This window comes from Lissotriton helveticus, chromosome 9 (genome assembly GCF_964261635.1).
Source record: "Lissotriton helveticus chromosome 9, aLisHel1.1, whole genome shotgun sequence".
In the NCBI taxonomy this organism is placed as follows: domain Eukaryota; kingdom Metazoa; phylum Chordata; class Amphibia; order Caudata; family Salamandridae; genus Lissotriton; species Lissotriton helveticus.
Window position 1 is genome coordinate 1087311701 of NC_136070.1, and position 12798 is coordinate 1087324498.

A 12798-nucleotide genomic window follows, 5' to 3' on the forward strand; every position below is an offset into this window, starting at 1 on the left:
TTAAAAACAGCCTCAAGGCAATCCCGGATACTCTCTCCATTGAAGTCTCCTCCCCTCTTACAAGAAAAGAGGAGCTGGGTGTCGTCGGCATAGGATACGATCTGGGCCCCAAACGACTCCGCCAATACCGCCAACACCGCCAGAGGGGTCATAAAGATGTTAAAGAGGGTCGGGCTCAATATAGAGCCCTGCGGAACCCCGACTCCCAATGGCGGCATCACGGCCGAGTCTGGGGAGGCCCAGACCGTTTGTCGGCGGCCAGCTAGGAAAGATGAAAACCAGCTGAGCACCGTCCCCCTAAGGCCAATCTCATAGAGTCTTGCAAGAAGGCCCTCATGGGGGACGGTGTCGAAGGCCGCCGACAGATCCAACATGACCAGCATGGCTTTGCCCCCGGCGTCCAGTACCCCTTTAATGGCTTCTGACACCTCCAGGAGCGTGGTCTCTGTACTGAGGTTTGGACGGAAGCCGGATTGAGTGGCGTGCAGAATCTCATGTGTTTCCAGAAAATTGGAGAGCACCGTGTGTACGTGCTTCTCCAAAATTTTCGTAAAAGCCGGCAGAAGAGAAATCGGTCTGTAATTGACCGGAGCCTCGGGATCGAGACCAGGCTTCTTCATCAAGGGGATAACCATTGCCTGCTTCCAGGCCTGCGGAACCAATCCCTGGCTCAACGAGAGGTTCAGGAGTGGATTCGCCAGCGGGTTTATAGCTTCCGCCATTTTTGCCAAGAATTTGGCCGGGCAGGGGTCCAAGGGCGACCCAGATTTAAGATTGCCCATAAGCGCTAAGGAAGCAGGGGCTGAGATGGGTGGAAAAACGGCCAGCATCGGGCCTAGCGAGGCCGCGAGGCCCGAGTCGTCCTCGAGGTTAATCAGCCCCACGGCGCCGCCAATGGAAAAGAGTCCTGGATAAGCTTAATCTTGCTGGTGAAAAAATTTGCAAGATCAGAAGCCCAGGACTTAGAGGGCGTACCTCGAGATACATTGGAACGAGGGGCCGTAAATTCTCTAACTATGGTAAAAATCTCCTTACAGGAGTTGGAGGCGGCTTCTATCCTCCCTGCAAGATAGGCTTTTTTTCCTAGGCGAATATCCCGCTGATAGGCCTTAACCGCTGTCTTATAGGTCAGCCTTGCCACAGAATCATATTGTGATCGCCAGGCTCTTTCAGCTGCCTTACAAAGCTGCCGGGCGGACGACAGTGCCGCCGTGAACCAGGGAGCCGAAACACGTTTCGGTGTTAAGCGGGGGGCCATCACCGGGGCAAGATCGTTTAGCCTATCCCGAAGCCATGCCTGCAGAGACTCCAGGTCCTTCTCCAGATCTCCTGTGAGAGGGCATGGGTGATCCAGCGCGGCCTGAGCCAGCATAGCTGGAGTCACTCGATGGTAAGCCCTGAGGGCACAGCCCTGTTGCCGAGACACGGGATTAGCCGATTTCACCGTGCCTTTAACCAAAAATTTGGCTAGCCTGTGGTGAACCTGGTGAACCTAGTTACCAGCTACATCCCGCCTGGGCTTCAGACTCCGTCTTTCCAGGCCTTGGGGAAATTGCTCCTCTCCCTTCCGGATGGTCAGCTCTATGTGGGGTCGATTTTAATGCTGTGGTCTCAGGACACTGTGACAGGCATCCTCCAAGGGACATACCCTCCAGCCAGGCATGGTTAGCTGATTTCATTGACGCATTCGGCCTCACCGACCTCTGGCGCTTCAAGCATCCTACTGATAGGCAATACACCTTCTTTTCAGGTCCACACCGCTCTTTCTCCCATCTAGATTATATCTTTACGCCTTTGCAGTATGGCATGGTTGTTCAGGAGGCTACCCACTTGGCGCGGGGTATCTCAGATCATTCCCCTCTATTGATCCATCTTAATATCGGAGACAAGCGAGAGTGCAGTATAGCTCCGATTAATGCCTGGTATCTTCGTAACGCAGACACGCGTAAGGCCCTTACGGCAGCGATCAACCGTTACTTTGAGGACAATGATGGTACAGTGGACTCCTCGGTGGTATTATGGGAGGCGTTCAAAACGGTATTGAGAGGGGAGGCCCTGTCAGTGATTGCGGGCCGTCGCAAGGAGCGTGAGGCGCAAACAATCAAAGTGGAGGGAGATTTGCATGACTGGAGGTAATCCACCAGCTGCACCTCAAACGGGCTGAGTATAAGACATTGGCCACTGATGCAGCCAAAACTACCCTTAGGGATAGGGAAGGCAGGATTTACGACCAGGGAGATAAAGCAGGCAAGCTTATAGCATGGCTGGATTAAAAGCAGCAGTCACAGAAGGTGGTAGCGGAACTTCTGACCGAGACGGGAACAGTCATCACCGAACCCCGTGAGGTGGTTAAGGAGTTTGAGCGCCACTACCGAAAGGTGTATAGTAGAGGGTCAGACCAGCCTGAAGAGGACTCAGTCGACTTGTTGGCCGACATCCAAATGCCTGCTCTCTCGGAAACGGAGAGGGAAAATCTGGAGGCTCCGCTCTCTATACAGGAGCTCGGTAGGGCCATTTGTGACCTCCGCTCTGGAAAGGCCATGGCACCCAATGGGCTCCCGGTCAAACTTTATAAGCTCAAATCTGACGGCCTCAGCCCCTATCTTAAATGGATGTTTGAAGAAAGCAGGGAGCAGGGACTGTTACCTAGAGATCAACGGATAGCCACCATCGTTGCCATCCCAAAGGAAGGCAAACCTAAAGACTCGTGTGCCTCCTATAGACCTATATCTCTGCTCAACGCAGAACCCAAGATCCTGGCTAAGGTCCTCGCTAACAGGCTCCGGCCCGTCCTGCCGACGCTGGTTCATCCGGACCAGTCGGCTTTATGCCACATCGCAACGCGGCTCTTAATCTCCGTCGGGTCCATGGCGTGTTGGGGCGCTGCTACACCAGACGCAGTATTGGTCTCACTAGACGCCGCCATGGCGTTTGATACTATGGAATGGCCATATATGATAGCGATCCTCCGGAAAATGGGGTTTGGCCCCGAATTCATAGGCTGAGTTCGCCTTCTTTACTCTGAGCCACTGGCCCAGGTTACTGTCAACAACAAGCTGTCCGAGGTCTTGGCTTTGGAGAGGGGGACGCGACAAGGGTGTCCCCTCTCGCCTCTGCTTTTTGCATTGTCCTTAGAGCCACTAGCTGCCTGGATCCGACAAGACCTTTCTATAAAAGTGCTCCGCTGGGCGGACGGGTGGGAGGACAGGATTTCGCTTTACACGGACAACATCCTTCACTAGCCCCCGCAAGTCACTTATGGTGGCCATGGACATCTTCACTAGTTTTTTTTTTTATTGATATTTGCAAATCTTGAAAGCAACAATTACATCACGAGATCAAGTAGAATGTACAATAGGCACGTGTAATTCAGCGATGTTGCTCAGTTATACAAAAAGGATGCAATTTTTTTTTTTTTTTTAAACATTGCTAACAGTAACATAGGTGTTCGTCAGTGTGATCAATAATGAGATAAATCCTAGCAGCATTAATGTGAGAAAACAAATACATCATTGCGCTCTGTCGGGTCTAGAATGGCAATCAGGCATGGCTGCGGCTCGATGACATCAGACTGAGGGGGGATTGTAGGTTGAATCGTGTAACGACCATGGGTACCGCAGGGTTGTGCAACAGACACCACGATCACCCCGGCTTCTATACAAATTGTGACATTGTCTGGCAGACATTTTTAAGGCATGTACAAAAGCGTACAAACAGGTTAGGAGTGCACAGCCGGGCTCCCAGGAGTAGTCACGGGTGGAGACGGCCTGTCGCGTGACCACTGCAGGAATGGTTCCCAAATATCTCTCGGGCGCGCATTTGACGGCATTAGTTCCCAGTAGGAGCCCAGCTGTGCATGTCCGTATGTCACATCAGATATCCAGTCGTTGAACTTCGGTTTAGTTCTACGCCCCCAGACAATGGCGACCCTCCTCTTGGCATACAGCAGCAGCAGTGCATGGAGCTTTCGGCTCCTAGGTGCAGTGTCCGCGACCCAGCCCAGAATCCCCAGCAGTGGCGACGGGGCATCCGTCCTCCCAAGGATTTGATTAATAGCATCAAATATTTCATTCCAGTACTCAGAGAGCACTGGGCAGTGCCAAGCCACGTGTAAAAATGATGCCCCTTCCGCACCACATTTCCAACATTTGTCATCTTCTCTGGGGCCCATGCGGCGGAGAGAGGTCGGGGTGCGGTAGTATCTATGCAGGAACTTGAAGTGTACAAGTCTAAGTTTATAGTTCGGGGAGAGCGCCAGCAGCTGCTCACAGCAGAACGACCACTGCTCGTCCGTCAGTGGCTCCTCTAGCTCGCTACTCCATAGTTGCTGCGACTTGGGCACCACTAAGGGGGACTGCTCCTGCATAGAGTTATATAGCCTGGACACAAGTTTTTTGCGGGATGCTCTAGCTAGTATGTTTTGCAGCGCCAGTAATTGCGGTGGTTCCTCAGGAAAGCGATCCCAGAGTGCCCTGCATGCAGCTTTGAGCTTGTGGTGTGTAAATTTGTCAGCAAAAGACACCGGGTTTTCTACCGTCTCAGTGGGCAGCTCAAGGAATGTACCTTCTGGGTATATGTCTGCAAATGTGCGCAATGTGGTGTCTGCAATTGAGACATCGCCGCCGCTGACCTCTAAGCATGGAAACATGGGGTTCTGGGTGAGGGGCATCGCAGGCGCATACAGCAGAGGGAGGGATGACCGTTTCAATAGCTCTCTCCAGGACCAGCTGAGCACGTCTGCTGTGTTGATATCCTGTGATGGCCTAGGAGCTTTCTGGTATAAGGCCACATTAAGCGGAAGCGGAGAGACCATGTCGATTTCCACTGCCACATGCGGCTGGTAAGGCGTGGGGTAGGTCCAGAAATGTAGGTATTGGGCCTGCGCGCAGAGTGCGTATAGATGCATGTCTGGTGCTCCCAAACCTCCCTGTCGCAGCGGAAGTGTCAACAGTGCCCATGATACCCTGGCTTGCCCCCCCGCCCAAACAAGTGTCAGCAAATTGGAGCGCAAGCGTGCAAAAAAGTGTTGTGTCAGTGGAATTGGCACATTGGCAAATAAGTAGAGGAACTTGGGCAGTACAATCATCTTTGCAAGCGCAATCCTACCCGCTAAAGAGAGGGGAAACTTGGACCAGATCGCTACTTTGCCTTCCAGCCAGGTGATCGCTCTGCCAAAGTTAAGGTTCCAGATCTCCTGCATCTTTCTGCTGACCCAAACCCCCAAGTATTTCACTTCGTCTGCCTCCCATCGGAGGGGATAATCTGAGTGTACCTCGGTCGTGCTATCAGTGAGAGGAAATACAACCGACTTAGACCAGTTTATGGAGACGCCGGATAGGCCCCCAAATTTAACAAATTCACGCAATAGTGGGTTTAGATTCTCATTTGGGTTTTTTACATACAAGGTCACATTATCGGCGTATAGGGAGATGAGTAGGCTGCGGGAGCTGAACGCAATGCCTCTTGCTGTGTGATGTTGTCTAATCCTGGCAGCTAGTGGCTCCATGGCAATGGCGAATAGGAGAGGGGACAATGGGCAGCCCTGTCTAGTCCCTCTAGAGATCGGAAATGGGTCAGAAATCATGCCATTTAGTCGTATCCTGGCTCTAGGGGCGGTGTATAGTAAGCAAATCAAATTTATAAACAGTGGGCTGAATCCCATGCGTGCCAGTATGGTGAACAGGAACGACCACTCAAGGGAATCAAAGGCTTTTGTCGCATCAAGAAACACCACAGCAGCCTGAGTGTCCGGGTGGAGGTAGTGCAGTGCAGAGAAAACCGTGCGTAAATTATGCGTGGTGGAGCGGCCCGGTATGAACCCCGACTGATCTGGCAGGGCCACATGTGGGAGCAAAGGCTGGAGGCGGTCAGCTATTATCTTAGCGTAGATCTTGACATCTACGTTAATTAAGGATAGGGGGCGGTAGGAGTCCATGCTTTTATCATCTTTGTCAGGTTTAAGTAGCGTGACAATAAGGGCCTCCCTCATCGAGTCTGGCAGTATTCCCACTTCCTGCGCTTCAACAAACACAGCGTGCAGGCGGGGAGCCAGTTCCTCTGCATACGTCTTATAAAAGGCTGCCGTTAGTCCATCTGGCCCCGGCGCCTTGTTCAGTGGTAGGGCTTTGATGGTGGTTGTAATCTCCTGTACTGTTACGGGGCGGTCCATATACTGCCTGTGGGCATTGTTGAACCACACTAGCGCTATAGATTCTAGAAAAGTTTCAAGGACCTCTTCCGATGAACTGTGTGTGGATTTGTATAGTGTGGCATAGTAAGTGGTGAAGGATTGTAGTATCTCCTGCTGGTCAGTCAATGTCTTCCCTGTGTTGTCAACCACAGTGTGCACTCGTGTGGGAGGGGGAGCGGATTTAATCAACCTGGCTAGTGTGCGGCTCGGTCTATCCCCTTCACCATATCTGTGGGCCTCAGCTTGTTTCCCCAAGAATTTTAACTCGCGCTATGCCTCTTCAGCAAGGTCCAGTAGTTTGGCTTTAATCTGTACCGCCAGCGCGGGTGTCGGAGTCACACAAAATGATTGTTCGAGGACCTTCAGTTCACCTTCTATCACTGCCAGTGTGTTTCTGATGGACCTCAGGACCCCAGCCCTGCGCGCAATACACTGCCCCCGTATCACCACCTTGAATGCGTCCCAGAGGACAGCGTCAGTCTTGACTGAGCCAGTATTAGTAGCGAAATAGTCAGTAATGTCTCGTCTTATTTCCTCAGTGAAAGCGGCATCCTGGAATGCATCAGGCGGAAGACGCCAAGAGAAGGCGCTGCTCGAAGTGCCTGGAATATCTAGTTCCAGTAAACAAGGGGCGTGGTCAGATAGGGACCGGGCAAGTATATCTACTCGCGTGGTCCAAGTAGCAACGTCTGCTGAGACTAACCAATAGTCCAATCTAGACCAGGCAGCGTGGTGTGCGGAGATACATGTGCCCTCACTTATGACATCCGTCAGTGCCTGGCGCGCTTGTGGGTGCAGTTGTCTAGATGCGCCCTTCCTGTCAAGTGTGTCCTCTAGCACAACATTAAAATCTCCACCCCATATAATAGTGGAGCAGTCAGTTACATCAATTTTCGCCCAAGTTTCTCTGAAAAACCCCGGATCGTCAACATTTGGACCATATATAGCAACCAACACCACCTCTTTGCCCATCAAAACCCCGTGTAGTACAACATATCTGCCCGTCTCGTCTATCAGTGCAGATTCCTCCCTCCAATCCACGCCGCGGCGCAGAAGAATGGCTACACCTCTGGCATAGTTGGAGTAAATGGCCGAATACACCGAACCCCACCTGGAATGTTTAAGCCTCGGAGAGCATGATGAGTTGATGTGTGTTTCCTGGAGGAAACAAATATCTATGTTATGTCTGAGTAGGTAGCTATGCATTAGTCTGGATTTTCTGTGTTCACCCAGGCCCCTTATGTTCCATGTTAAGAATCTGGTCACCCCCATGGATTGTGATAGCTAAGTATCTGCCCTACCACCACTTGACCCAGAACACGCATTCTGTTTGACAATTTAACATGCTGAGTACAATACATTTGACGATACACCAAAGAACTCCTGGTCCAACACCTCCCAACACCCACATCAACCCCCCAAACAGGTTGTGTCAAGACCCTCCGGGCGCACAACCAACAGAACAATGTGAATATGGGAGACACCCCTTGGGGGCGGGACATCTCGAGCGTACACCCCTGCTCACACAGGGTGGCCGCATATAGGAGTGTTATTCCCCTAACAGACAAAGTGCGGTCCAACTACAGGTTTAGTACGCATCTAGGTAGGTTGTACAGTATTGCCGCAGACCGTGGACCTTACTCAACGTGGCTCATCTGTGTCTCAATTTCAGCTCCAGTGTTATATATTTTTTTGGACTTAGGATGACAGATGTGTTTTTTAAGGCGGACTTCGCATCCAGAAAGTGGTGTGCCGTGCCTTCATGCACTACACGCAGTTTATCTGGTTACATGAGGGAGTATGGAATCTGAGCCTGGAGTAACAGTTTTTTGGCCGGCAAGAACTCCTTGCATGCAGCTTGTACCAGCGGCGTGAAATCTGGAAAGGATATGTTGTCTCCTTTGTGCGTTATCTTCCCTCTCTCCCGTGCCAACCGAAGAACCAAATCCCTGTCTTGATAATTGAGGAGTTTAGCAAGGATTGGTCTAGGTGGAGTGCCCAGTTGGGGCTTCTTTCCCAGGGATCTGTGTGCACGTTCTACAGTGAACACCGGGGAGAGTGGTCGGTCGAAATGTTTGTGTAGAAGATCAGTCACAAAGGTCTCCATTTTCCCCATCGCCGTAGTTTCTGGTATGCCCGTAATTCGGACATTGCATCTCCGGGAACGCGCTTCAAGGTCATCTGCCTTTGCACTAAGCGTCTCGATTGTTTACTCCAGGTTTGCGATGTGGGCTTTCGTGCCCTGCTGAAACTCACAGCACTCCGTGTGTCTGTTCTCGAGGCTGTCTAGGTGGGTTTCGTGGGCAGCTACCTGTGTTCGCACCCCCTCCAGCTGGGCAGCCATGTTGTCAAGCTTTGCGTCTATACTTTTCAGGTTGGAGCGCACCTCCAGCATCAGGGCCGCTACATCTATATCTGGAGTCATCTGCTGTTGCGTTCCGCCAGACGCCCCGGTGTCCGGCTCGGTTTGCTTTGAAGTCTTTTTTTGCTCAAACGTGAGCCTTGGTTGGCGGACGTCGCCTTTTCCCATGTTGAGACTCACGCCACCAGTCTGGAATTAGAAGGTCTGAAGCTTCTCCACAGATATTAGGCAGATTGGAACACTCGCAGATTTTCACAGTTGTTTGGAGGAGGGACCCACTAAGTGCCCCCAGGCCCCCAGCCGTGGTCCATATATAAGAAGAAGTCTGTGGATGCTTAGGGCAGCTGCACCGCAGTCCGCGGTCCGGCGCAGGCTGAGCCGCGCATAGAAAGCAGTCGGCGGTCAGTACAAGCCGTGTGGCAGGGACAGCCCGATCTCGGCAATTCAGTCGTGTCTAATCAATAAGGGCCCAGTGCTTTGCTATCGCTTAGGTGGACCGCAAGGTGGCTCCAGGCCGCGAGTGCATACAGGCGGGCAGGCCGGGAGATGCGCAGGAAAGCAGGCGGGGGGACAGCAATTTACAAGAAGTGTCCATGTGCCTGGGGCCACATCGAGGAAGAATCCCCAGCTGGTGCGCTTGTACTCGGGTATTGTGTAGGAGAATATCGGGCAGTCTCTAAGTGGGCTCCACCAGGCCAGCCCGCAGGACAGCATTCGCCCAATCCAAAATGGCGGCCGCGGCCGCCGGCGGGACAGTTTCAGGCAGAGGATGATCTTAACTGCGCCCTCACTGGCGCTTCAGTACCTCGTGCCGAGGCATACAAAACGTTCCCTGCATCAGCGCCTTACCCCACAAGTAGTCGTGTGCGAGTCGGGATTCCTCGAGCTATGTCGCTCTCTCGCGGTCCGGCCCCCGGAGCCTCGGTCTCGCGCAGCTCTCGCCCTCCGCCCTGCCCTCCGGCGGCGCCCGGGGGCCACTCGGGCTCCCTCTGGTCAGCAGATCCGGGCAAGTTATCGTGCTATCCGAGCGTCTACGAGGGCCAGGATTTCAGGTGCCCCAGGACCTCCGCCGCCGACACAAGCCTATTTCATGAGCATCTGTTGGGGAAGCTGATGGATTTCCTCAGGATCAGTGATGCAGCCGGCGGAGCTCGCTTTTTAGGCGGCCATGTCGCTGCTCGTCCGGCCACGCCCCCCATCTTCACTAGTTTCGGAAGAAACTCCAGTTACAGTATAAATTGGGGAAGTCCGTATTATATGTCCTCCACGGCGGCCCCCCCGGTGGTGCCCCGTGATTGCCCGATCAAGATAGCTACAGATGGGTTTAAATACCTGGGGGTTTTTATATCCAAGACTGCGAACATTCGATACGAGAGGAATCTCCTGCCGCCTTTGCAGCGGTTCAAGAAGGACTCTGCCTCGTGGCGAAAACTCCCTCTGTCCCTGCTAGGCAGGGCGTCGCTCTTTAAAATGATGGCACTGCCGAGATTCTTATATGCCTTACAGAATCACCCTGATTTGGTGCCCTAGTCATACTTTGCATCACTTGAAGCCTCGCTCAGGGAGCTTCTGTGGGCCGGGGCGCCCCGTATCTCCCTTCAGAAGCTGACGCTTGGCTGGTTTGATGGGGGCATTGCGCTCCCCGATATCCGCAAATATTATTGGGCTTCGCACCTCGCGGCCATCAACCAGGGCACGTACTGTGATGGTAACGACCCAGTATACGGAATGGACCGTTGGCTTTTGCCGGGGGGGAGCTACGAGGCTGCGCTATATTCTAGGCCTGGCAGGTTCCCGCTTACCGGGCCCACCAAGCACTCAGTGCAAATCTGGCACATGGTGCACAGGAAACTGGGTTGGGCTGACACTCTTACCATGGCCACCCCGCTCTGGGCTTCCGAGCGACTGGGTAACCTAAATCGCACCAAGGGGTTCCATAACTGGGACTTGATTGGGATCTCTCGTATTCAAGATCTCTGGGGCCCCGGGGGGGTTGTGCCTTTCGCCTCCCTCCAGCAGACATACGAGCTTGCGCAAAAAGAATACTACCGCTACCTACAGGTCCGGCACTCCCTCCAATCCAACATCCCCCCGGGAACCCTCCCCACCAGCCTCCTCCCCCCTGGAGGACAGGTTACTGGATGGCCACCTGCTCGACCATGCCATTTCCCTCACGTACAAAAAAATTATTAACAATTCCCCTGACTTACTGCACACCCTTAAAAGAAAGTGGGAGTCGGACAGGTTGGAAATAGGAAGAGTGGAGAAGTGCGCTAGCGTCCCCTAAGGTAGTGGCCATATCAGCTAGACTTCGTCTGATTCAATTGAAAATACTCCACCGAGTCTACATCTCGGGGACGAGATTGCAACTCATGGGTCATAGTTCTGACAGGCTTTGTCGGAGGGGCTGTGGTGAGATAGGAACATTTTTTCACATGGGAATGTCCACTGCTACAGGTCTACTGGCAGCAAATACACCAGTGCATGCGGGAGGTGTGGGAGGTAGAGCTACGGGTGGAGGCGAAAAGGTGTCTGTTGAATATATGGGAGCCTTCTGCTTTGTCGCCTCGGGGTAGAACCTTGGCCACGCTGGGTTTTGTCTTCGCAAAACGGAATATTGCTAGACTGTGGGGGGCTGTGGGGCCTCCAAAGATTGGTTCATGGAAAACAGACATGGACTGGTGCATGCTCCATGAAAAGACAGTTTACGTTGCCAGGGGCTGTCCACAGAAACGGATTGGTATTTGGACCAGCTGGAATGAATACAGGGGTCATATCTGTGAACCCCCCCACAACTGCCAGGGTTGACGAACCACTCGCACTGTTGAATGTATGATGTTGTCATGTATTTCGTAAGGCTTAAGATCTACGACCTCCTGTTTTTTGCCTCGACCTTCCTTCTGGTACAGTTGTAAATCATGCACTGTATGCTTGTGATGTACACCACTGTTTTCGTGCATAATTAATAAAAAGATTTTTTTTAAAAAGAAAATGGATTTGTATGGTATAATACCATTGGAGAAGCCTTCCATAACCCCAAGTACTGTTTTGCCCAAGAACCAATTTAGCATCACCCACATCCATCTACAAGAATCATCCGGTAGACTGATGCTTCTGAGACAGCTGTAGGGGTGGTTTTGCTACAAATTCAGGATGTTGACACTCTTGAATTTCCAATTTGCTATCTTTCCTATACTCAAAGCTAATTTCTGGTGGTACTGGAAGAGGAAGTGAGAGTCCAAGAGGTCTGGTATGTTGATCCTTGCTTTAATCCCTGTCAGACCATGTCTCTGCATAGTGTTAAATAGATATCAGTCTTTACCTAAGGCCACCAAGAGGTACACAACATTACATTTTGTGTTGATTTGGTACCTCCTTGTCTGAAGACAGCTGAAAATAGCACATTCTCAGTAGTCTCTTTGAAGCTCTTCTTTTGAAGCATTGAAGTCCCGTTCAAACAAATACAAGTCTCCGTGTTGCGTTAACAGATTGGTAGTTTAGAGTTCTTTAAAAATGGAATTGTCTTAAAAAAGACTGCTGCACAGGCCCTACGGCCCTAACTGTTGACATCTGGCACCAGGCAAACAAAACATTCAGAATAATAACCCAAGTTACCCCACTATGGTCAAGACAACGACTGGGTACCCTGAGCACACAGCCCCGATTTGATAAGTGGGACACCATTGGAATTTCAACTGTAGGGGACCTGTGAAAAAGAGTGAAAATTCTCTGTTTTTCAGAATTGCAAAAGGTATATGATCTTGCCCAACAGGAAGTATTTTGATATATGCAAATCCGACATAAGCTCAATGAAACATCCCTGCACAAGGTGAGGTACTGGAAGCGTCCCCGCTAGAAGATAGGTGTAGCAGGGTGGAGGGTATCGCTAACGACACAAACTGGTGGACTCCTGATAATCACCCCGCCCCTTCTCTGCTGCAGAACTCCTGGGAATTGGAGTCCGAAGAATGGTGGAACCGGCTGGACAGCAGGAAGGAGGACTGTTCCTTTAATACGGAAGAGGAAGATAGAGAAGACACGCCACCCTGTGACGCGCTGGTATGCCTCAGCGGAACCTGCATGGAGCAAGAAGTCACGCCCCCCTGTGACGCGTGGTCGAGAGGAGTGGACAAAAACCCGGAAGGAGAGGGATCGGTGTGTTCCGACACCTGGGAGGACAAGAGTGGAGAGCGTGTGAGGTACGAGGAGGAACGGAGTGTAGAGACGGCGGAGGAGCGGGGGACAA

The 12798-nt window shown here is 52.0% G+C and overlaps 1 protein-coding gene across 1 annotated transcript in view; it reads left to right on the plus strand.

The window, feature by feature from the left end:
* Nucleotides 1-12798, plus strand: part of SUCLG2 (succinate-CoA ligase GDP-forming subunit beta) — a 600661-nt gene that overhangs the window by 21119 nt on the left and 566744 nt on the right. The gene's annotated exons all lie outside the window — the stretch shown is intronic.